General features: G+C 46.3%; 1 protein-coding gene across 2 annotated transcripts in view; it reads right to left on the reverse strand.

Moving 5' to 3' along the window:
* The window catches only part of FRS2 (fibroblast growth factor receptor substrate 2), a 263,424-nt gene that overhangs the window by 110,579 nt on the left and 126,463 nt on the right, over positions 1-26,382 (reverse strand). For both annotated transcript variants that reach the window (XM_078678808.1, XM_078678818.1), the window contains exon 3: positions 9,175-9,333. The gene's annotated coding sequence lies outside the window, so the exon portion shown is untranslated. The remainder of the gene's footprint in view (positions 1-9,174; positions 9,334-26,382) is intronic.

The following is a 26,382-nucleotide window of genomic DNA, read 5'->3' on the forward strand; positions in this document are numbered from 1 at the left end:
GATAAAAGTACATACTGGCATAGGCAGGGGTTGTTCTAGCTCCGGGAAACTCGGGAAGTGTGGTGCAGACCCAGCCGCCTGTTCTGCCCATGGAGTGCAGGAGAGGGGGATGGAAGCACAGCGTTTACTGGGGAAGAGAAAGAACGCTTCAACTTTCTTTTCCTTCTTTGACTTACTTGATTAAGAAGACTACTTGAAGTGGGATGACGAAGGTCCGTGGGATCGACTCCGAGAGTGAGTCAGAGATCTTCCTTGGGATCGAAGTCAGATCAGTGTGGGGCCTTCTTCTGCAGCACCACTAGGAGCTACATTGCCTGCTCGTGAATCGCCTTGGGGTGTATCTACTCGAAAGTTGTGCAGGCCTCAGGTCGTGGAAACAGACATTTGTTGAACATTCCTTACACAATTTAAATCCCATGGGTGTGTTGGGGGGACATGTCCCTTGCACACTGGGAGTAAAGCTCAAAAGGTTGAAAAAAGGTGATTAAAATATGACCCAGGTGGGTTTCTGGATCCATACTGTTGGCACGAAAAGAAAGGTACCGATGTCAGCGGGCCATGGTGGCACCTATACAGACACAGCACGCGTCACTTCGGCTGCGGAGGATGTTGAAACAAAGCTGCTCGACGCCACCTACTGGGGAGCCGAAGTACTCAAAATGTTCCTGATCCAGTCTGGCACCTGGGGAATATTCTTTGGTGAGGAATCTGTAGTTAGATGTCGAACAGAAATGTTTTATTTTCTGTTGGTGTTTTAAGCGCATATCAATCAATCAGCGTTCAGGAGGCTGCTTCTCAGGAATGTGTAGCAGATAGTGAAGCACATTAGGATCCAGTGAGAGATAGTTATTTTATGCACCGCTTCTCTTTGCTCCTGTGATCTCAACTAAGGGCTAACTGTCAACTGTATGTTCACTTGTAAGATTAAGGTAGAAAATTAGTCCTCTTTGGGTCCAGCCAATGTAGTCTCTCCTACTTCTTAGAGACGAGAGGTGGAGCAAGAACAATGTTTGTCAAAAGTGAAAGGTACTCGCTACCTTTGGCAAAAAGAATGCACAAGTCCAAAGAACCAGCTTATCTGGGTAGAAATAAGCATACTGAGGATTAGCAGAGAAGGCCTGAAGTTCGCTCATCTTTCAAGCCAATGTTGTGGCAACCAAGAAGATTTGTCTTGAGATTGAGCAACCGGAGAGGACAGTCATGCATAGGTGTGAATGGAGAACATATGAGAAAGATCAAAACTAAATTCAAGGCCCACTAAGGCTGGTGAAGGGGGAAGCAAATATTGTAGCCTTTTAAGGAAACGCATCACCACTAATGATTTAAAGAAAGAAGGCTGGTCCGGATAATGTAAAAAGTCCAAAATACCAGAGCTGTACCCATTAAAATTGCTTAAAGCAAAGCCTTGCTAGGCTAGGGACAACACAAACAACAAAACCCCGGACAGTGTGGCATGAAGTGGTCCAATTGGTTTGGTCACGCATTGGTCTACAAACTTGTCCCAATGGAAAGTGTATACAGATATGGTAGAGGGGTGCCTGGCTGGCAGGATCACGTCCACGACCTTGGGAGAGAGGCCCAAAGAATTCAACTGTCGCCGCTCAATCTCCAAGCATGGAGGTGGAGGGTTCACAGAAACAAGTGGAGGACTCTACCCTGCTACTGCGAGAGGAGATCCTCCAACAAAGACTGCCAGATCGGAGGATAGATGCTCATACCCAGGAGTTCAGGATACCATACTCTCAGTGCCCAATTTGGGACCACTAGGATGACTTGAGAACAATTGTTCCTAATCTTCTTCAGAACTAGGGGCAGGAGTGGTAGTACAGGAAGGCGTACAGATGTCCTGCATCTCCTAGCGAGAGCCGCTTTGGAAACTCCAATGGGCAGAAATGAGGACATTATACACTCTTTGCAGTGGCGAACTGATCGAGCCAAGGTTCTCCTCAACAGAAGAGACCTTGCGCCACTTATGGGTGCAACCACCATTTGTGACCCGCTAGGCATCGACAAGTGAGTTAATCCGCCCTGGAGTTAAAAGATCCCAACATGTGCTGCACCACCAGTAAACTACCCTGGCGTTCCAGCTACATCCAGAAGCGTAGGGCCTTCTGACACAGGCACCATGACTACACTCTGCACAGCTTGTTGCAGTACCACATGGCATTGGTATTGTCCTCGAACACGAGAACCAACCGCACTTTGATGGAGGGCAGGAAGGCTTTCAACACTATCCGGATGACTCCACTCCAACAGGTTGATGTGGAGCCGAGCTCCACCAGAAGCCTCTGATCTCCACCTCTCCAAGATGGCCGCCTTATCCCTGAAGCAATACATCAGTTACCCACTGTCAGCTCTGGTCGGGGTAGTAAGAGTTGTCTATCACTGACTAAATGGCAGTCCAGCACCCACCACTGCAAATAGTTTGCAGGCTCCTCTAAAATCTGAACTTGGTTGGAGAGGTCCCTGTGGTTCTGTTGCCAACAGGACTTCAGATCCCACTGCATAGTTAGCATAGGTCACCAGGAGTGCTTGACCAATAGCAATGCCGGAGGCCATCAGTCCGGATGACCTCAGTCATCTTCAATGGGATCCAGTTCCAAGGCTGAAGCAATGGAATCTGAGCTTGAACGTCCTGCACTCACAGTTTGAAGGCATATGTGCGAAGCTGCACAGTGACCAGAATGACTAAGTTTAAAGGGAGCCTCTGAGATGGCATCCCCAAGGAGGTTAGGAGGTCCGACATAGTCTGGAGGTGGTTGATGACTATGTGGGGCAAGCCTACCTCTGGTAGCCATTCGTCAAAGTAGGGGATGAATGGGACCCAAAGACCTCTGAAGATCTGCTGCGACAACCAACACAATTTTCGTAAACACCCAAAGGGCAATGGGGAGGCCATAAGTGATCACAGTAAAATGAAAATGCTCCTGGGCCACTATGAACAGATAGAGCCTGTGGGCCTGCAGGAGAGGGGTGTGAAAATAAGCGTTCTGCAGGTCCAATGCTACCATCCAGGGTCTAAGGCAGGGCAATTTTGAGAGGGTGATGGTCTAGAACAGGGTAAAGGCCTCCATCCTTTTTTAGCACCAGTAAAAAGTGGGAATAATAACTGTGACCTATTTCTGGTTAACAGCATCCTCTCTATAGCTACCTTCCCCAAAAGAGCGTGCACTTCCTGTCGTAAAAGGAGATAGTCCTCCATCAACCGTTCTAGTTGGTTGTAAAGGCGGCAGGGATTTCAAGAATGGAAGTTTGTAACCCTGCTGAACAATCTGTAACACCCACTTGTCCAAGGTGATGTCCCACCACCCTAGCAGAAAGTGCAGAAACCTGCCACCTACAGGGTGGATGTATGCCGCATAAGACACTATAAAGAGGCTAAGAGGTAGCAGAAGAAAATATTTCCTCCCATGTGATAGAAAGACAATATTGTTATCAGAGGGATTGCCGGATTGGAAGGATTAAGCAGCCGAAGTATGGCCTCAGACAGGGTCCGCACGGCGTAGTCTTGGAGTCTGACAGCATTAGGAGTTGGCTTTTGGTGAATTTTGTATCTGTGTTGGTGGACCGCAATCTAGTGTAAAGTGTGGAACTGGGAGTGGACCCGGTATCGAATTCGCTACAGATGCGTGCACAAATTCATAAGGACCAACAAGCTCCGAGTGAGGCCCCGCCAGCATTCCCTAGAATACTCGAAGTAAAATTGATAAAAAGCTTTGAAAGTTTAAGAAAAAAAGTGGTAAAAATGACCAGAGTAGCTTTGGATCAGTGTTGACAGGTGCAGAAGGAAAGGACCTGATGTCAACACACATGGGTGGCGCGTACTTGGCCCGCACATGTCAGATCCAGTGTGGACGTTGTCAATGCGGAGTCGCAGGTGCCACATCCCAGCATGGAAGGGTATAGCTTAAACGTTTTCTGGATTCAGTCTGACGCCTGGGGAATATTCTAAGGGTCAAGATTGTGACTGTAGTATAATGTCTGGAGTTGATAAATAAATAAAATCTTATCTATAGTCTCGTTGCTTAAGTTGATTGTGAGAATATACAGTTTTTAACCACCAACAGAAGTTACAGTAAAATATTTACTAAAAATTACATTAAAAAAAGATTTCATTTGTTTATCACTGGCATGAACTAGAAAATTTGTGATGTAGTAATTAATTAGAACTTTCAAGCACAATAAACTATATATGTAAAATAAAACAAGCATTTACAATGCAATGGTCTCGGCATTATTGAAAGGTAGAGCTATTGGCATTGCCCATGACTTAAAAAAAAAAAAAATCATAAATAAATAGCATTGTCATTTACATTGCCAATAGCTTAATCGTTAAATAAATGGCATTGTCATTTACAATGCCAATAGCTTAATCACTCGCAAATGCATGACCTATTGCATTTACACCCACACACATACAGAGCCACCCACACAGAGCCACACACACACAGAGCCACACACACACACAGCCACCCACACAGAGCCACACACACACACATAGCCCCCCCCACACACACACACAGAGCCCCCCCACACACACAGAGCCCCCCACACACACAGAGCCCCCCCCCACACAGAGCCCCCCCCCACACAGAGCCCCCCCCACACACAAACACAGAGCCCCCCCACACACAAACACAGAGCCCCCCACACACAAACACAGAGCCCCCCCACACACAAACACAGAGCCCCCCCACACACACACAGAGCCCCCCCACACACACACAGAGCCCCCCCACACACAGAGCCCCCCCACACACACACACAGAGCCCACACACACACACAGAGCCCCCCCACACAGAGCCCCCCACACACACACAGAGGCCCCCCCCACACACAGAGCCCCCCCCCACACACAGAGCCCCCCCCACACACAAAGAGCCCCCCCCACACACAGAGCCCCCCCACACAGAGCCCACCCCCACACACAGAGCCCACCCCCACACACACACAGAGCCCCCCCACACACAGAGCCCCCCCACACACAGAGCCCCCCCACACACACACACAGAGCCCCCCCCCACACACACACAGAGGCCCCCCCCACACACACACACAGAGGCCCCCCCCACACACACACACACAGAGGCCCCCACACACACACACACACACAGAGGCCCCCCCCACACACACACAGAGCCCCCCCCCACACACAGAGCCCCCCACACACACACAGAGCCCCCCCCCACACACAGAGCCCCCCCCCACACACAGAGCCCCCCCACACACAGAGCCCACCCCCACACACAGAGCCCACCCCCACACACAGAGCCCCCCCACACACACACACAGAGCCCCCCCACACACAGAGCCCCCCCACACACACACAGAGGCCCCCCCCACACACACACAGAGCCCCCCCCACACACAGAGCCCCCCCCCACACACAGAGCCCCCCACACACACACAGAGCCCCCCCCACACACAGAGCCCCCCCACACACAGAGCCCACCCCCACACACAGAGCCCACCCCCACACACAGAGCCCACCCCCCCCACACACACACACACACACACAGAGCCCCCCCCCACACACACACACACACACAGCCCCCCCACACACACACAGAGCCCGCCCCCCCCACACACACAGAGAGCCCCCCACACACACACACAGAGCCCCCCCCACACACACACACAGAGCCCCCCCACACACACAGAGCCCCCCACACACACACACAGAGCCCCCCCCCCACACACACACACACACACAGAGAGCCCCCACACACACACAGAGCCCCCCACACACACACAGAGCCCCCCACACACACAGAGCCCCCCACACACACAGAGCCCCCCACACACACAGAGCCCCCACACACACACAGAGCCCCCCACACACACAGATCCCCCCCCCACACACAGAGCCCCACACACACACAGAGCCCCCCCCACACACAGAGCCCCCCCCACACACAGAGCCCCCCACACACACACACAGACAGAGCCACACACACAGAGCCCCCCCCCCCACACACACAGCCCCCCACACACACACAGAGCCCCCCACACACACAGAGCCCCCCCCACACACAGAGCCCCCCCCACACACACAGAGCCCCCCACACACACAGAGCCCCCCACACACACAGAGCCCCCCACACACACACACACACACAGAGCCCCCCCCCACACACACAGTGCCACACACACACACAGACACAGAGCCCCCCCCACAGACACACAGAGAGCCCCCCACACACACACAGAGCCCCCCCCCACACACACACACAGAGGCCCCCCACACACACAGAGCCCCCCACACACACAGAGCCCCCCCACACACACAGAGCCCCCCCACACACACAGAGCCCCCCACACACACAGAGCCCCCCACACACACAGAGCCCCCCCACACACACACAGAGCCCCCCCCACACACAGAGCCCCCCACACACACACAGAGCCCCCCCCACACACACACAGAGCCCCCCCACACACACACAGAGCCCCCCCCACACACACACACACAGACCCCCCCCACACACACACAAAGAGGCCCTCCCACAGACACAGAGCCACACACAGAGTCCCACACAGACCCCCCCACACACAGACCCCCCCACACACAGAGCAACCCACCCACACACACACAGAGCAACCCCCACACACACACAGCCCCACCCACACACACAGCCCCACCCACACAGAGCCCCCCACAAAGAGCCCCACCCACAAAGAGCCCCCCGCAAAGAGCCCCCCCACACAGAGCTCCCCCCCACACAGAGCTCCCCCCCCACACACAGAGCCCCCCACACACAGAGCCCCCCACACACACAGAGCCCGCCCCCACACACACAGAGCCCGCCCCCACACACACAGAGCCCCCCCCCACACACACAGAGCCCCCCCCACACACACACACACACAGAGAGCTCCCCACACACACACACACACACACACACACAGAGCCCCCCCCCACACACACACACACACACACACACAGAGCCCCCCCCCCACACCGACACCCTGCTCTGCGGCCTGCAACATGACTGCAACTTGGACCACCCGTGTCTCCGGGAGGGTCCTGCGAACCAGACCCTTTGCAGTCTTACCCGCAACTAAACAACCCCGCACCAGGCTGCCTCACCCCTTGTGGCCACCCACCTTGGGACACAGTCCTATACCTCGGGGGCAAAGAACGCCGTACGCAACGCCCGCGAGTCTCTGCCCACACCCCCACCCTCGCGAGGCGCCCGGCTCTCTGCCTTTCACACAGGGTGGTGGTGGTAGGGTATTCACCAGCAGGGTCGAGTGGTAGCCACCGCTCTGTCCCTCCGGCCAGCGAGGTCGCACTTCGCGAGCCCACGTTGTCCGGCATTATCGCTGGTGTTTCCGGGGGGGGGGGGGGGGGGTTATGTCCGCCCTATCTTGTGCGCCACGAGGGTGCCGGGTCCCTGCGAACAGCCCAATATTAGCGGAAGCGGTGGTGGTGGTTGGGGGGGAGGAAGGGGGGGGGGTTATGTCCGCCCCATCTTGTGCGCCACGAGTGTGCCACGGGCCCTGCGAACAGCCCAATATCATCAGCAGGGGGGTGGCGGGGGTCAAAGTGTTAGGGCTCCAACATGCTCAGCCGACGTTATTCCTAAGTCTCGACAAGGCCGAGGACGGGTCCCGGTGCACCGCCCTTTTCCTAATACATATCAAACCAACAGGACCCGACATCGGTAACGGTCCCCACAATGCCCCCGCTTTATGTCTTTAAATCCCCGCCCAGGGTGGAGGGAGGGGGGGGGGGGGGGGGGGAGATAGGTAGGGGGGGAGGGGAGGCTCCGCGACTGTTGGCCTTTGGCGACTCCCACCAATATTAAAACGAGAAAGCAGAGGGCAAGAAAAACGAGTGAACAGAGGGCAAGAAAAACGAGTGAACAGAGGGCAAGAAAAACGAGAGAACACAGAGCAAGAAAAACGAGAGAACAGAGAGCAAGAAAAACGAGAGCATAGGGCAAGAAAAACGAGTAAACAGAGGGCAAGAAAAACGAGTGAACAGGGCAAGAAAAATAAGTGAACAGAGGGCAAGAAAAATGAGACAACAGAGGGCAAGAAAAACGAGACGAGAGAACAGAGGGCAAGAAAAACGAGAGAACAGAGGGCAGAAATTACTCCGAGAGGCGCGCTCCACACGACCACGTTTCTCCGAGGCGAGGCAGGAATGCCTCAGAGAAACCAGCGTCTTTTTCAGATTCGGGGGCGTGGTTTTCGTTCTCTCCTCTTCCCATTGGCTGGAAGGTAAAATTCCAGCCAATGGGAAGACGAGAGAAAGAAAACAAGATAGAAGCTTAAAAAAACACCCCCGAATCCGAAAAAGACAGGGCTTGAACCGAGTGACGCCCCTCTCATCCAATGGTTGGAAAGCATGTACTAGGCCAGCCAACGGAGAAGAGGGGTGGGTTCCAAGCCCCCTCTAAGAAACATTAAATCTCGGGCTCCACCCACTGCTACGCAGTGCGACGGTCCTCGACCTAAAAAGGCATCAATAATAAATAGATACTTTGCCTCCATATTAAAATAGACTACTACAAGCAAAGCAGTAATATTACTTGATGTGGAGCCATATGAATAAACTACGGACCAAGAAATACAGTTTTATTGAAAAACCAAAAACATTTATGTCAAAGCTGCCAAACGGTATACAAATAGTTGATGATTAGCGTAACACAGATTGCATGCAGAGAGCAAGTTCCAATTCTGCTCAGATTATTTTTTTTAGAGAATTAAAAACAGTTTATGTGCATAAAGTTATTTAGTGCCTTTCAAGTTACTACGTTCTGCTCAAAGTTTACTGGTTTTTAGAAAAATAAAGTTACTCAATCTTAACATTGTACCTGGTGAACAAATAAATGCACCTGAAGTAGTTTGGGAAACTAGAGTATGTCAAAATTATTTTGCAATGCTAGAGACATGGAGATAGATACCAGTTGTATCAATGTGGTACAGCCATCTTTCAATAATCCTATAACAAAGCATGTAAGTGCTTACAGGCTAGGAAAGATGCCCTAAAGGAGAGGAATATCTACTCCAGGACTGAGACTAGGAGATTTTATCAAGATGAAGACATAACAGCAAGAGTCAAACGAGTTGTCAAACTCAAGAAGAAATAGGGCTTTTAAATAGTGCCTTTAAGAGACCTTAAAGCATCACGTGGTAACCTAACCTGACTCCTATCTGCTCACCTTTTACTTGGCAGACATCAGAGACTGCACCTCTTCAGCCACAGGATCCACTTCTAGCAAGACATGCAAGTGCAGACAGAAGCTTGAGGATAAGCACAATGTAAGTAAGATAGATCCTTGAAAAAACATTGAAACTTTGAAGGCAGCCTTTTACGATACCTGTCAAAGGAAAAAACTCAAATTAGTCATCGAAAACAAGCAACTATTTTTTAACACATTGCCCCTATAAGGATATAAAGCAGTGTTAAATTCCCACCAATTTTAGGGGGCTGGGGGTATATTTTGCTAAAAAACACAAGTGTGGAATGCATAAACTGACTGAATGGACTATCGTAAACTAAAAAGAGGACACAGCTAAAAAAGGTTAAGAAACAATTTTACAAAACAATTTGCATCCTCGACACAAAATGGCTATTTTCCACCAGTCCAGTAAACTCCATCCCAGGATGTTCTTGACTGCAAATTGGGTATGTGTATTAACTATGTGTATAGTTATATTTTATGATGTTTCAAACTTAAACAGGACTTGCATACAGCAGATCATGTACCAACTCGGGCAAATCCACCACAAATTAAAAACACTGGTACAGGCTTACACAAGTCTCGCCAATAATCAAATGTTAGTAGTGTAGCAAACTTACAACCAGTGGCCAGCTTCTAGCTCAGATAGAATAAATTCCAAAGTATTACACCAATTTTGCAAATAAACCAGGGCTCACTAGTGGATAACTGGGTTAAATTCAATGCACTGTGTAGCATAAACAGAATTCTCTGAAATTATTGGAATCCTCCCAAGTGTGACCCATCAATAATCGGCTCAAGAGCCATAAGTGAGTCGCGACCCACAGTTTGGGCAACACTGCCTTACTGTATTCAACAGCAACTTTGCGAAGTATTTTTTTTTTTTTTACAAAGCTGTATTTTGCTACACTGGTGGAATCAGGCACTAGAAGCTCCACAGACGGTTTGCCGTAGAGGACTTTTTGTTGGATATGGATACAAAATATATTTTGGGTGGGAGAGGGAAGAAGGAAAGGGGAAAAATAGAGTACTATTGTAAAAGAAAAAACACCAAGTTGATTGGAAAACTGTATCAATCCCCTGAAACCATAGGAAACAAAACAGGAACAAAAACAGAAAATCAGAATTAATGTATCTTAAATGATCAGTCATACTTCACAACGACTTTGAAGCAAAGCACGTTTTAAATGTTAAAGCTTGGAAAGATGGTACTGCGTGGGCAGCCTCCCAAGGCACCTCGGCAAGTTGCTGCATGCTGTAAACAAAGCACTTATTCAGGCTATTTTACCCTGCAGGTCAACTGTAGAAACACATTTAACCTAAGAATCTGGATTGACAGCAGGGAAATTGTATACAATGTATATAATAAATTACTTCGAGTGACTGCTTGCTTGACGAGTTGAATTTAAGCACAAGTGTGGCTCACTGAATCATGAGTTTTGCTTGAAAAAGTTGCCATCGATTAAAAAATAAGACACATACATTAGTGAACACATGCAGGGTGTCTAACTTGAAGCATTTTGGTCTCTTTTGTTGTCCGTTAAGCTGGGGAGCTTTCGCGATGATCTTGGAAGCCAGCTAACTGGGAGGAACGTCATAGGGCGATGTAACAATTCTAACATTGCAAGGATTCCCCTGCAGATAGTAATAGAGCAAATAACATGCAGTTCTCTTTACTGTGGCCCAGTTACTGTTAGTACAAAGACTATTCCCTATTGGCAAACTCTTGATATTACTGCCACTGAGCAGAAATAAGAAACACAGCTATTAGCACTGAGAACCTGTTCTGCATACCCACGCACTGGTTCTCTGTGGCACAGACCTAACCATAGCCATGTGAACACCACTGCCTAGTCCCACTGTATAAAAAAGCTTTGGCAAAGTCAATATGTCTCAACTATTTAATGAGAGTGAAGAGCTGTTGGCTTCAACAGTGTTCTTAAAGTACTGTTTACAGAGAACAAAAGGAAAAAAGTAAGGGAGGTAAGGTAAAACATCTCTCATAGTATCTCTAGACTGAACAATTAAATCAGTGTTTTCAATCTTCATAAAACATAATAGTTTATTTTCCAAATACTTTTAACTCAGGAGCCTGAACAGAATTTAAAAAGTATAAGGCAGTGTCAGAATAGAAAGGGAAATGCTTTCCAAAGCTTAAATTACTTTACACAGGATTCAGCCATTGGTCTTCTGCAGTAATCCAGGGAGAAGATGTATGGGCCTTCTCCCTCTGAAGCAGACAAGCTAAGAGGGCTGGGGAGCAACACAGTAGGTGGTGGGGGCACACATGGAGAGTGGAAGTAAAAGACATGCACTGAAATAGACACATGCATGCAAAATAAAGTAGTCCCCAAAATTTGGACAGTGGAAGGATGCAGGTCAGCCAAAGAAAAGAACCGTAAAAAGACTACCCTCCATGAATGGGCAAACACAAGAGGAAGGCAACCCATTGAATAACACAACAGCAAATGAGTGACAAATTCAACTAATGGTAAGAAATGGTTATGCTGTAAGCCCACTACAAGTTCCCAATTGGTCTTTCACAACCAGACAGCTTGCACTGTCTGGTAGGTGAGACCAAAAACGAGAAGTCGGTGTGCTTTTTCTGACCAATGGCTGAGAGGTCAGCACAATGGGGATGATATTGATAGGAGACTACAGAGTCACCATGAAGGTAACTCATCTTATGTCATCACTTTTTTCATCTGTGTTTAATATTTCTATATTAGCATGTAACCTTATGCTTACATTATCAATAACCTTAAGTTTATCTTGATCTCAACTTAAAAAAACAAAGCTGAATTAAACACGGGCCCTTTTCTTATTTCTTTGAACAGCTGCCTCGTATTTACAGGCAATTGTTAGAACTGTGCTTAACTGATAACAGGAATGGCACTGACAAAATAGGGGAGGATAAAGCGATGGGGAAGGATAGAGAGGGAAAAATAAGGAAGATGAAAATAATATTTACTCCTTCTGACTGTACAGTCAACACACTTCTTACTAAGCACTTTCATTTCTTGACCTAGCAAGTGTTTCACTGCGAAAGATTCTGGAAGCTTTAATCCTCTCTGCTTTCGCGTGCAACGTTTGGACATGAAGAAGATTTGCAATTGGGATAAGCTGTTGTTTAAAGTATCTCGCCTCTAAGGGATTCTGCTTTAAGATCCGTTTCAAGGTAAGGAATCCGAGGGAATGAGCATTCATTAGAAAAACTAGTTTATTGCCATTGGCAACATTCATTTTTCATGGCTTCGGATTCTCATAGTCCCTCTCCCACTTCTGAGGCCAACTGATTTTTCAACATATTCAATAAGTTATTTTAGCAACTTTTTATTTGCTCAGTCGGTCTCACGGCCTGGCCTCTAGAAGTCAGGAAAAAGAAGGTGAAGCAAACATCACCCGTTCTGGGTAAAGCCTTTATTGGGTTATTTCATCTGGAAATGCTGCAGCCGCACTGGTGCCAGTCAAAGTCTACTGCTTGAAAAAGCTCAAGCTCCAGCGAGAGGAATAGGAAGTGCTTAAGATCAGGAATCTTTGTGCAGAACCTTATACATCAAAAATAAATTTGCTGAAGATAACGTTTGTTAGATGCAATAAGGTGACAGGACTGAAGCTCCATCCTTCAACACAGAGCTCAAAGCACAGATCATAAAAAGGAATACACAGCTGCCAAAATAAATACAGAGACCAGGTAATATCAGGAAAGGCTGAGGAGCTTGAAAGCAGAGTAGCAGACACGTTAACACTATGTTACTCCAAGTGCAACACTGAACAGATGCAGAGTCTCAATTCAAGAACCAAGCAAGCCAAGTAAAAATATTTGGAGGGTGGGTATTGAAGTAACGATGTGGACCTCTCATAGCCAGAAGGAACTGTAGCGAATAAGGTCCATCATACACTGACGATACCTGGACCAGTTAAACTTATGTGGGAAGCCCTAAACAAAATTAGTGACCAAAAGGGGGTATTAATTCACACAGGAAATATGGCGCCTGCAATGTATCATACTGTAACTCAATGCATACTCGCTACAGATCTCGTGGCAGACTTCACGTTTGACAAGGAAAGCGTACTCGCTATAGACTCTCACAACATACATCGTTTTCATTGATTGTGCCATATATATATATATATATATATATATATATATATATATATATATATATATATATATATATATACATATACATACATATACACATACTGCTACATTTTGATAATAAAGGAGTTTAATTTTAAAAGATTGGCGAATTTTAATCTTTCGGATTCATGACACTAGAATTGGAAAGACCTAGCCGGTTCGGAAGTATAATCGGGAACTAGGCATTGAATTGTCAGTTGGGTAGCTATATAGCCCTGAAGAAGTCTAGGGTCATCACCCCAACGACGAAACACTTGTTGGCTGGACTTTATGGTGTTCTCTGGAATAAAGAATACTTACAAAAAGACTATACTGGCTTTGATTTCAACTTATGATAAAACGTTCAAACTACACAAACGCGTGTGCACAGGATTTGAATCTAATCATAATGGTACTAGCAATATCGCTCAATACATAAATTTGCAATGAAAAAGAAACAAAGGTTAAAATGAAGTTATAGTTAGGTGTTGGTAATAAGATCTTTACACTGAAAAATCCACAGAGCACTGCCTATGGACTGGGGGTGTGGCAAACTGGCAGCAAAGTTTTGGCATTTTCCTTTTGTGTGTGGTGAAAATGTCTATGTGTGGGTGCCCCATCTTTGGAAGTAAGGGATTAGGACTTAAGGGTGGAGTTCCCACTCATGGGCTTGTTGCAGAGTCCTGCTGAACAGGTCAGAGAAGTATTCGTCCACTCCTGGAAGATACTTTGCCTGAGAGGAATTTGGCGATGGGTGGCCCAGCCCCTAAATCTGTGCGCTAGGGCCAAGAGCGGAGGAGAGCGAGTGCCCACTGGGTTTTATAGGATGAACATGGTGATCATGATGTCTGCAGCACAAGGAATATATATTGCCCCTTGCGGCCATGGTGACCTGGTAGTATTGACCACTTGCCATGAATCGGAGAAAGTGCTGATGAGCTGGATGTATTGGGATATAAAAGTAGGCATTACTCAGGTATTCTGTAGGATGACCATGTGAAAGTCTTCTGACAGAATGAGTCTGTTGAGAGGACGGAGGTCGAGGATTGGTCTAAGGGATCCGTCCTTCTTGGGAAGGAGGAAGTTTAGGGAGTAGATGCCTCTGCCCTGGTGTTGATGGGCACTAGCTCCTTGGCACCTTTGAGTAGGAGTCCCTCAACCTCCCCTTGCAGAAATGTAAGATGTTCTGGGCTGAGACTGTGGGTGCGATATTTGGGGAGGCTGAGATGAGCTCTAGATAGTAGCTGTGCTCTATGATGGTCGGGACCCACTGAGTCAGTGGTGATCTCTACCAGGTTGGAAAGGTACCCTCAAAGCCTCCCCCCAACAGGTGCTGTGCGATCGCAGAGTTACGAAGCAAGTCAATTTTTGGAGGTGGAGGCTGCCTTAGGAGGGGTGTCTTGGCCATTGAAAAGTTTCCCTCTAACGGAGCCTCGTGTAAAGCCCCTGCCACCAACAGGGTGATAAACCCGGTTTGATGCCGATGGTATGACCCAATTTGATCTGGAGAAGTCGCTTACAAGCTGTCTCTTTACTGGTGCCTGTGAACAGGAACACCTACCTAAAGGGGCCTGAGGCGCACCATTGCCTTGACGGTTCTGTGTCTTTCTTGAACTTTTTAAGTACGGTGTTAACCTGTGGTCCAAAAAGAAGTTCTGTGTCGAATGAAGGTTAAATGGCACCTCCTGCATGAACTCAGACACTCTGAGCCAAGAGTGGTGCCGAAGGATCACTGAGGTGTGAACCCCTGACGGTTGAGTATGCTGCATCCAGTGCACACCTGATAGTTGCACTGGAAATAGCCTTACCTACTTCAACTGGCTTTTGTACCCTTTTTGGAATACTGATCAGGGAGATGCAGAAGGAACTCCTCAATCTCTTCCCAGTGGGCTCTATCCTACAAAGCAAGGTGGCCTACAGAATTGAAGATGTGCCAGTGCATTGTCATACCCACCACTAGTCTCTTCCCAGCATCATCAATCAGTTTGCTCTCCTTGCCAGGGCCACTGTTCCCTTTCTAGCAATGGTAAGCATTAAGGAACTCAGTGTGACAGGACTCCCAGATGTAGAGTAGGTCAGAGGGCACTGGTTTTTATTCCTTTTTCAATGCATGGTGTAACCATGAAAGCTTTAACCTGCTCTATGAAGATCTAAGGGGCGGATTTAATCATCCCCTTGAGCTTCTGGAGGTTTTGGACAGAGAGCTCGTTCTTTGAGAGCATCTCTAGTAAAAAGTAGTGCTCCTTTGGGGTGGCATACATCTCTAACTTATGGTAGGCGGCCACGCATTGAATGACACTGGTTCACTGTAGTGTCATCTTTCAGGGAGGCCCAGATGGGTAAATGCTCGAGGGCAGAGTCTGTCTGAGGGTATATGTCGTAATCCTCACAAGACTCTCTTGGAGTACCTGGGTAGACTAGAACGAAGTCCTCAGCTCTGGAATAAGGGCTTGAATTGCCAGTAAGGTAGTAGGACTCCAGGGACCCCCTGTGGTAAAGGAATAGGAGGTAAGAGAGGTGGTGGTGGTGGTGGTGGTGGTGTTAGGAGCCGAAGAAGAGTGGAGACCTGGTTTTTGAGCCTGTTGGCAGGCAAGAAGGACACAAGTGTCTGATGGCACAGCCTCCAGGAAGGCTAGCCTGCGTTTTTTTGGTAGAGTCTCTACCAAGGCTGAGATCTTGTCTGCCCGTAGGTAGCTGATGAACCTCCTCTACCTTTTGTCAGGCTCTTGCTGCAACCTCTCGAGGATGGAGTGTTTTTCAATTTATATAAAAAATATGCAATGTAATTAAAAAAAAAAAATATCTAAAAATAAATTCTTTAAAACAATGTAGTAAATTAGTATAAAAAAATAACAATTAATACATTTAAAAATGATCATTTACAAAACCTTTGAAATTCACTGAAAAAAACATAGGTTTCAGCCACGTTATAGTTAGGAATTAGCATTTAAAAAACCTTTGAAATTCACGGAAAAACCATCGGTTTCACACGTTATAGTTAGCTGGACATTTCACTCATACAAAACCATTGAAATTCCCCCATTATAGTTAGTTCAGCTAACTATAACTCACGCGCCCGCAATGCACTGCTGATGACGTCACATATTAAATCACTCATGACATGGTTAGTGACATCACTGATGACATCTCAAATGACATCACTGATGACATCATCCATGTGAAAGAACGTCAGACCTCCTCTCAGGGTAATATAACCTTTGATAAACGCACCTTCAAAAATAGAAACAAAAATTTTCAAAAAAAAATGGAGATACCAATACCAGTTAAAACAACCTATTCAGTCATTCCAAAATCTACATACATATCCACTCATTCACCAACAGTTCTATATAATCACTCATACATGTACTCACTCCTCATATGTACGCATACACCTATACATCCTGTTACACACCGATACTCATCCATACAGTTACTCACACACATACTCACACATGCAAATAAACTAACAAACATCCATCCATTTACTTGCATATACAGCTATACACACACACCACTACACTTACTTTTACAGAAACGTACACATACTTACTCTCTTAAACAATCACTTATAGAAACACATACTTATTTATACAGGAACTCTTCCAATCTCTCACACTCTCACTTATAATCACTTATATACATCAATACTCACATATAGTAAATTAAAACATATGTAGTCCATACTAATATTATAAAGAGAGAGCCCAAACCTTTGAGGCGGGTAATCTCAGTAACCACAGCACCAATCACAACACCCAATACAGCGTTGGAAAGGGCAGTAGCAGCAGAAGGACATAGGCTATGCAGACGGCCACCATATACATTTAAAAGGTAAAAGAACCGTGCCAGCAAAGTAGTCCCTTGTGGGCGTCTCTGCGTTGTGCTGTGGGTGTGGGCGTGACAAACGCTGGTGGCGTGACAAACGCTGGGGGCGTGTGTCCGCCCTTCATGCCATGTGAGTCGTACATACAAGCGCCAATTACGTTGCTGCATCAAGGGGCATGCTGGGGGCGTGAGAAACGCTGGGGGTGTGCGTCCGGCCTTCATGCCATGTGAACGCAATTGTGCCGCATCAAGGGGCACGCTGGAGGCGTGAAAAACGCTGGGGGGCGTGTGCTACGTTCCGCCCTTCATGCCATGTGGGTCGTACATTAATCAGAAGATCGTCTGCTGTGGCCGTGTGCTGGGGGCATGACCAACGAGTTCAGCTGGAGGCTTGATAAGTAACGTTACTGCAGCCTCTCCTGCGCGCTGTTACTGAACTCTCTCATTCAACGAAATTACACACGCCTGCTTCCTTCACCCATGGCTCTAGCCGGGCTCAGGCGGCGGATCAGTACACTAATTACACGCGCATGATAACATCAACCAGGGCTGCCGCTGGGCCTCAAGCGAGGGAACACGCGCCTGCTAACATCAAACAGGCCTGCATCTGGGCCTCAAGGGGGGGAACACGCAAATGAGCGTGTCTGCGGGGACAATTACTGCAGCCTCTCCTACTTGCTGTCACTCAACTCTCTCATTCAACGAGATTACACGCGCCTGCTAACATCAACCAGGGCTGTAGCGGGCTCAGGCGGCGGACCACTACACCAATTACACGCGCCTACCAACATCAACCAGGGCTGCAGCTGGGCCTTCTCCGTCCCGATTCTAATGAAACAAAAAATGTTGTCTACCGCGAGATTTTAAAATAAATTGCCCTTGCCAAATACACACATTCTATTTCATACCCGGACAACGTCGGGACGGGCTGCTAGTAGATAGATCGAGATAGATCGAGATAGATCGAGATAGATCGAGATAGATCGAGATAGATCGAGATAGATCGAGATAGATCGAGATAGATCGAGATAGATCGAGATAGATCGAGATAGATCGAGATAGATCGAGATAGATCGAGATAGATCGAGATAGATCGAGATAGATCGAGATAGATCGAGATAGATCGAGATAGATCGAGATAGATCGAGATAGATCGAGATAGATCGAGATAGATCGAGATAGATCGAGATAGATCGAGATAGATCGAGATAGATCGAGATAGATCGAGATAGATCGAGATAGATCGAGATAGATCGAGATAGATCGAGATAGATCGAGATAGATCGAGATAGATCGAGATAGATCGAGATAGATCGAGATAGATCGAGATAGATCGAGATCGATCGAGATCGATCGAGATCGATCGAGATCGATCGAGATCGATCGAGATCGATCGAGATCGATCGAGATCGATCGAGATAGATCGAGATCGATCGAGATCGATCGAGATCGATCGAGATCGATCGAGATCGATCGAGATCGATCGAGATCGATCGAGATAGATCAAGAGAGAGAGAGAGAGAGAGAGAGAGAGAGAGAGAGAGAGAGAGAGAGAGAGATATACAATCCTCGCCACACGCCCAAAGCGCTGCCAACTTGTTGATGGTTGAAATGACGATGAGCAGAAACCCAATCTGGTGACAAAACATAAGATGCTTTAATAAATTGAGATATAGTACTGAGACTAGATCATCTCAACAGCAGAATATAACAAGAGAACAAAGAAACATCTTGAGTAATATGAGCAAGGATGAGAATACATGAGCAAGGATGAGAATACAGTATACAAACCCTCAGACAAAGGAGGAAATATTGTCCTTCAGACGAGAGAACAATATTGTCGCGAATCTTTGCGACAACTGAATGATGGGAGATATTACGAGAGAACTACTAAAGAACAATATCTTGAAAGCATTTCTTCCTACCATGATTTGATTAATAAATGGAGAACCCATCTTATGTTAGAGACAGATGAATATCTGTTTCTTAAGAACTGTGAACCTTTGATTCCAACCTTCTATCAACTCCCCAAAGTGAACAAAAGTCTGGTGGATCCGCCAGGCAGGCCTATTGTGTCTTCCAAGGGAGGACTGACTGAGAACCTTTCAAGATACATAGACTCATTCCTCCACCAATGGGTGATCAAACTTGACTCCTATGTGAGAGACACTAAAGATTTAATTGTCCAAATTAACATGATTGATTGGGACCCTGCGTTTATATTAATTACTCTTGACATCACGAGTTTATACACATGTATAGATCACTCGCAGGGTATGCTAGCTATTAGTTATTTTCTGAAGAAGAGACCACTGAAGTTTGCAGAACACAACAATATGTTATTGGAATTTGTTGACTTCTGTCTACACAATAACATCTTTCAATTTCAGGGAGACCTGTTTAGACAGATCTCAGGGACAGCGATGGGCACCTGCTTCGCCCCCAGCTATGCGAATCTATTCGTAGGCTGGTGGGAGGAGCAGGTGGCCCTAGCTGGGGCAAACACCAGGTGGACCAATAATGTGGTCATTTGGCGTCTATACATCGACGATCTCTTCCTGATCTGGAGGGGCTCCTCCAGGGAGGCAGAGGAATTTATCAATGATTTAAATAAGAACTCATTGAATTTACAATTCACACATGAGATGAGTACCACTGCAGTCAACTACTTGGATCTAAGAGTATTTGTCAAAGAGGGGGTTTTGAGTACAGAACTCTATAGGAAGCCCACGGCTGGGAATTCTACCCTTCATGCGCATAGCAGTCACCCACCGAACCTGATTAAAAGCATCCCTTACGGAGAGCTTCTCCGACTCAAACGTAATTGCACCCATGATGAGGATTTTCAGAAAGCAGCTACGGAATGCCTGGCTAGGTTTAAAATCAGGGGATATAATCAAGGGATATTGCAGTCTGCCTATCAGAAAGTGCAAGCGAAATCCCGGGAAGAACTGAATAAGTCAGTTGCTGAAACAGGTGACATCCAAAACTGGACACAAGGCTCAGTTTCGGAAGATTACTGGCTATTCGAGGGATGCACAGAATGTGATACATATTCTGAGACGCAATTGGCACATCCTACAAACTGATCCTATTATAGGCATGGATGTCCCTAAGTCACCATTGATGACCTTTCGTAAATCGAAATCTTTGAGAGATATACTAGTACAGAGTCATCTAGCACCACCAGTACCACGAACAGGAACACTCAAAGATATGAGGGGCTTTTTCCCTTGCGGAAAATGTAAGGCCTGCGCCACGAGTAGGAGAGTGTTAAATTATACGATCCGTGGATGTGGGAAATCCAGACAGATCAATAAATTCATCACCTGTCTCACTCCCTATGTGGTATACTGTTTGGTGTGTCCCTGTGGACTTAAATACATAGGGAGTACTGTTCACAATGTGAAGGTCAGAATTTTGGAACACCAACGTGCCATAGGTAATAAGGATGAAAACTACCCTGTAGCACGGCATTTTGCCTTAAAACACCAAAGCAATAGGGAGTTACTTCAATACTATGGCATTGATCACATTCCGAAACATCCCAGAGGGGGCAATAGATTACAACGTTTGAGAAGGCTTGAATCACGCTACATCATAGACCTGCAAACGAAGACACCTAAGGGCCTAAACAGTAGCGAGGAATTGACAGTTCATTTGGGATAACCACATATGTAACCTTTGAGTCAAATCTAGATTTGATATAGGAAATGATATTGCTTCATTGTATGTATGTTTTTTGGTTGTGTAATCGATACTCTTTGGGGACTATGTAATGATACCATTAATGTATTCATGAACGGTTTGATGCTTACGCCGATCCACGGCTGTATTATATTGTCCGCTCTGGGGTTTTATGGGGTAGTACTATAGAAGTGAGATTTGTTCATTGTGAAATTAACTTTATTATTCCCCAGCCCCACTTAAATGTGGGCTAATGCCGATCCACGGCGAGATTTTGTTTTTTGCATTCCGGTTCATGAGCGCTTTATTGACTGGCTTTGACAATGTATAATCTATGTACATGCACTTATATTTTGAACCTGTCCCAAAGTCTAAGATTCACAATTTTGGGTTATTGACTAGGCTAAGATGGCGGCCATAACGGAAATGGTCCTGTTTCAACAACCCGTCTTCACTGTTGTGTGTTCAGTGACGCGGGAACATTTAAAACGGATGTGGAATTTGTAACACTGACGAAAGAGTATATCCGAAACGCGTCTGTTCCGTATCCCATCTGCTGAATAAACAAACGAATTGATGGTGGCTTCCTGTGTGTCTGTTATTAATTGACAGAGTTGGGAGCGTTATATATATATATATATATATATATATATATATATATATATATATATATATATATATATATATATATATATATATATATATATATATATATATATATATATATATATATATATATATATATATATATATATATAGGAATTCAGGCCCATTGCCCGCAGGGCCAGCTTTAGGGCGGGGAGGCTGCACTGGGCCCTGACCTGGGGGGGGGGGGGGGGGTTGCAGTTTTGATTTGCCATAAAGTAGTGCAGTGGATTAATATGCCTGCTGCAGGGAACAGATTTCTATTTTTAGATGGATAGCTGAGTGGCTTGGCAAAGCCAGCATTTACGGGCATTTTAAAACATATGAAATGTATTCGAGAGAGGGGCTATAGAGAGATGAGGGCCACTTTTGCGTGTGGTAGTGAGAGAATCCAAGGAGGAGGTCATGAGGGGGTGTCAAAAAAAGACTGTCGCACCAAGTGCCACCAGCGCTCAAGCCAGCACTGGGGGAAAAAATGAATTTGGGCCGGCAGCCTGTGGGTATGCAACGGGATCCACTGAGGTCAATTTTTAGTTTGTTTTCAAGAAGAAACTATTTTTTAGGCAAAATTTCAATTTTTGCACTGCAAAATTCCCTTTTTTGTGTTGCTGTTTACTAATTTTTTGGGGAGTCTGACTAGCTCGCAACATTCCTATGAGGACATGAGGGTGCTTCAGCTATGGCAGGTACTAAAATGTTCTAATAAAAAACACTCAAAGGTGTATGATACATGGACAAGCAAACCGCTTGTGAAAAGTCCACTTAATTCTTGAACAAGACAAATGTTGCTTTGAACACTGTTCAGAACGATATGACAAACATATTGGAATCCACCAGCATTAGGTATTGCACGGAAATCACACCCGGGTAGCACCTGCTCCCATTCTAAGACAGTATGATTGGTAAAAGAAATAAAGAACATGCCATTAGATATCTTGTGAGGTTTTACCAAAGAATAAGGTTTCTCTGTCGGGTCCGGAGACTTGGATTATGCATTTACTTTCTTTATTTGCTCAGCAGCCTAACAGGAATATTGGAACGTTACAACTGTCTAGGACTATGTATCCTATGAGCCCAGACAAAGAACTGTCACCAATCAGACTAGATATCCACAAGGAAAATAGGTCCTCGTAATTCGCTGCTCAGCAGTCAGATAAGTACTTTTCCATGTAGGTTATTATTTGTTCATTCTCCAATATTAGCATATTGTGATTAAATACCATCATGCCTAGCTTCATCGGCTCCCTGCTAGTTAGTGTAGTTTTCTGCCTGGGGGAGCTGCAGGGGGGGGCGTTTAATGAAGCAATGCTAAGGTCTAGTTCAGGCTTGAACCTGGTCTGGAAGACTGACTAGTTATATACGTCAGCCCAATGTATCTAGTCAAGTCACAGCACACTCTTCCTGTAGTCATTAGCTAGACACAAAGGTGTTACAGCCAAACTCCATTGTCCATAAAAAATAAAAACATCTTAATACTTGAATCCTCCTGATCACCATCGAAGGCGCTAGGAGGGAAAGTGTGTGTGAGAAGGTGTAAGAGGACCAGCTTCTCCTTTCCCTTGAAGATGATTTGTGGATAAAATTGACAAGTCACCAAAGAGAGAAATGCCTTAAGCTTTGGAGACACTGAGCAAGCGGATTCCATTGCTGGTGATGGAGCATGGTGGCAAAACTAAATTTTGTGTACCCCTTGTAAAATCAATGTTCCATAACGTTAACATTTACTAATGGTGTGTTGTGGTGAAATAAGCAACAATAGTATAAGATGCACACAAATGCACACGTGGGAATACTAATTTTGCCTGCATGAAGCAATATAATTAACTAATTTGTATTGTTACTGTGATGTGAATTAATACACAGCTTAAATATAAATAAACGCAGCATGAATGTGCTTATTGTACATGTTATTGTGCCAGAAAGTCGTCGGATATGTAAGTATGAAACACATTTATGTGGCTTACTCGCTAGGTAATAACTAATGGGGAAACATTAGTACGGTGGGAGGTAAACAGAAGGAATTTAGTTCCATATTTATCATGAATTTGTGTTTGTTTCTATGATAGTTCCAAAAGTGGCCTCTGAGGCTTAGTGAAAACATGGCTGCTCTGGTAAACTGCAAGCAAGTGCCGGACTGCGCATGCGCGTCCAAAGCCTGCAAGTGAGAGTGAACTGCCTGTGCCCTGGAAGTCAGGATAGTTGCCAAAACGTGGACAGTCGAGTGTTCTGAACGTGGGAAAGAAACGTGAAGTTACCAGTCAAGGAAGTTGCTAGGTCAAAGACTGTCGTAAACAATACCCTTTTATTAACTTGCTGATTCACCGTGAATATGATGTTGTAATGGTGAGGAGATGCGCACCCATCCCAAATTTGTCCAATCAGAACCCGAGTTGCTGATGTTAGATGCCTTTTTAGATAGATTAAGTTAGGAAATTAGTGTATAAAAAACCCTTATTTTGCTTAGAGGGGGACGCTCTTTTCGATTTCATCTCGAAGTGCTGTCGGATTGCAGATCGATTCCTGGATGTAAGATACTTTGATTTATTTCTGGTTTGCTTTGCAGGACTGAAGGATTAGATGAGGGCGTTAGTTAGGGATGTTAGGAGAGAATGAATTTGGAACTATCTGTTCTTTGCTAAACTTTTTTACTGCTCTATGAAATAAATGCCTATTTTCCGAGCTTTAAAATAAAATGATCATTCTGAAATAAAGTTTAAGATTTTACTGAATAAACAATTAATTAATGCATAAATGTCAGACATACTAAAAGTTTGCTTTAATATAGAATTGGGAAATGGAAGATTAAAGCTGGTCTTGTGATTTTCCTACGCCTATTTTCTTTCTAGCAGATCCATTGCCACTATGGTGGTGTGTCTGAATAAAATTAACATTTGTTGAAAACCATGGTAAATGTTTAGAACTGCAGGTGTAAATATTAACTAGTTGAATAGGTTTAGACACTCCACTAATGTTACAGCGGTACTCCTTTGTATTTCACCAATCCCTGAAGTCAAATTAAATGAGTCAGAGAAAGTGTGCAGTGTTATGGGCCCCACTGGTAAATGAATGCGTGTCCGGATATTATAGGGAAATGGTGATATTGATTTAGAAATTATTTTGGGAGTTCCGCTGCAGCACTGGCAGCGAAGCAGAGCATAACTCTCCCCTCTGGGGGGAGATGGCGGCTCCTTCCAGGCCATTGAACCCCAGGGCGCTCCAAAAGTACATGGTGAGGTCAAGGCCAAGAAAGTATCCTCCCCTCCATAAAGAGGACTTTGATAGGCTCAAGTATGCTTTCCTGAAAAGGCGGGCAAGCACCTTGGAGGAATTTAAAGATAACAAGTACCCTGGGAATAGTCCTATTGAAGAAGGAGTTTTCCCTCAATTAGAGGCCTCGAAGAATTACGTGATCCTGACAAGGATGAGGACTCTGGTAACGAAGAACAAGTTACTTACCTTCGGTAACGATATATCTGTAAGAAACAGTAGTTAGTATTAGATTCCTTACCTTAGAATATCCCCAGGCGTCAGTCTGGATCCGGAAACTTTTGCGTAGCAGTACCCCTGCGCGTCGGTAGGCGTCGTCTGCAGGCGTCCCCTGCGGCTCCGCGTCGTCGGCGTCGTGCGCCGTGATGACGTCGCTGGAGTATATAGACGCCGCCTCCGCGCGCTGACGTCAGTTCTTTGCACACAGCTTTTCCGCGCCAGAACACGCAGAGCCATGTGAGAACCAACACTGGTGCCATTTGAAACTAGGGCCCTGAAAGGGATGTCCTTAACCCTAGGTATCAGTTCGCAGAACGGGGAGGATGGGCGGGGCGGTAAGGAATCTAATACTAACTACTGTTTCTTACAGATATATCGTTACCGAAGGTAAGTAACTTGTTCATCTGAAAGAAACAGGTTAGTATTAGATTCCTTACCTTAGAATAGATACCCCAGCAATACCAACCCCGGTGGTGGGTCTGCGAACCAATACAACCTACACCAGAAAGTCCTGGAGGACCGAACGGCCAAAGAAGCCATCCCTCCGGACTTGACTGTCCAGGCAGTAGTGCCTCGCAAAGGTGTGCAGCGAGGCCCACGTGGCCGCCTGGCAAATGTCCTGCAAAGGGACTCCCCGACCCAGGGCAGTAGTAGCCGCCGTGGCCCGAGTGGAATGGGCCCTCAGCCCAACAGGAGGCTCCTTCCGAGCCAAAGAGTAGCATGCTTTGATGCACAGGACGACCCACCGAGAGATGGTCCGTTTCTGTACCGCCCTTCCCTTCTTCTCACCCACGTAGCCAACAAACAGTTGGTCATCCACCCGGAACTGGCGTGTGCGATCCATATAGAATGAAAGCGCACGTTTTGGGTCCAGACGATGGAGCCGCTCTTCATCCTTTGAAGGATGCGGAGGCGGGAAGAAAGAGGGCAAGGTGATGGACTGCCCAATGTGAAAAGCAGAGACTACCTTGGGCAGGAAAGAAGGTCTAGTCCGAAGAACCACCTTATCAGGATGAACAGACAAGAAAGGAGGTTGAATAGAAAGAGCCTGGAGCTCACTCACTCTCCTGGCAGAGGTGATGGCTACCAGGAAGGCCGTCTTTAAGGTGAGAAGACGGAGAGGACAGGAATGAAGGGGCTCAAAGGGAGCGCACATCAGGAAAGTCAAAACCAGGTTCAAGTCCCACTGAGGCATCACGAACGGAGTTGGAGGATACATGTGCGTGATGCCCTTCAAGAATCTCAACACAATAGGGGACTTGAACAAAGATGGCTGATCAGGTAGCCTCAAGAAGGCGGAAAGGGCAGAAAGATAGCCCTTGATAGTGCCCAGAGCAGAGCCCTGCTGGGCAAGGGAAAGGAGGAAGAGGAGAACCTCAGACAGAGGGGCAGAAAGGGGATCCACAGCCTTCGCTGTG

The sequence above is a fragment of the Lissotriton helveticus genome, chromosome 1_1 (genome assembly GCF_964261635.1).
Source record: "Lissotriton helveticus chromosome 1_1, aLisHel1.1, whole genome shotgun sequence".
Taxonomy (NCBI): domain Eukaryota; kingdom Metazoa; phylum Chordata; class Amphibia; order Caudata; family Salamandridae; genus Lissotriton; species Lissotriton helveticus.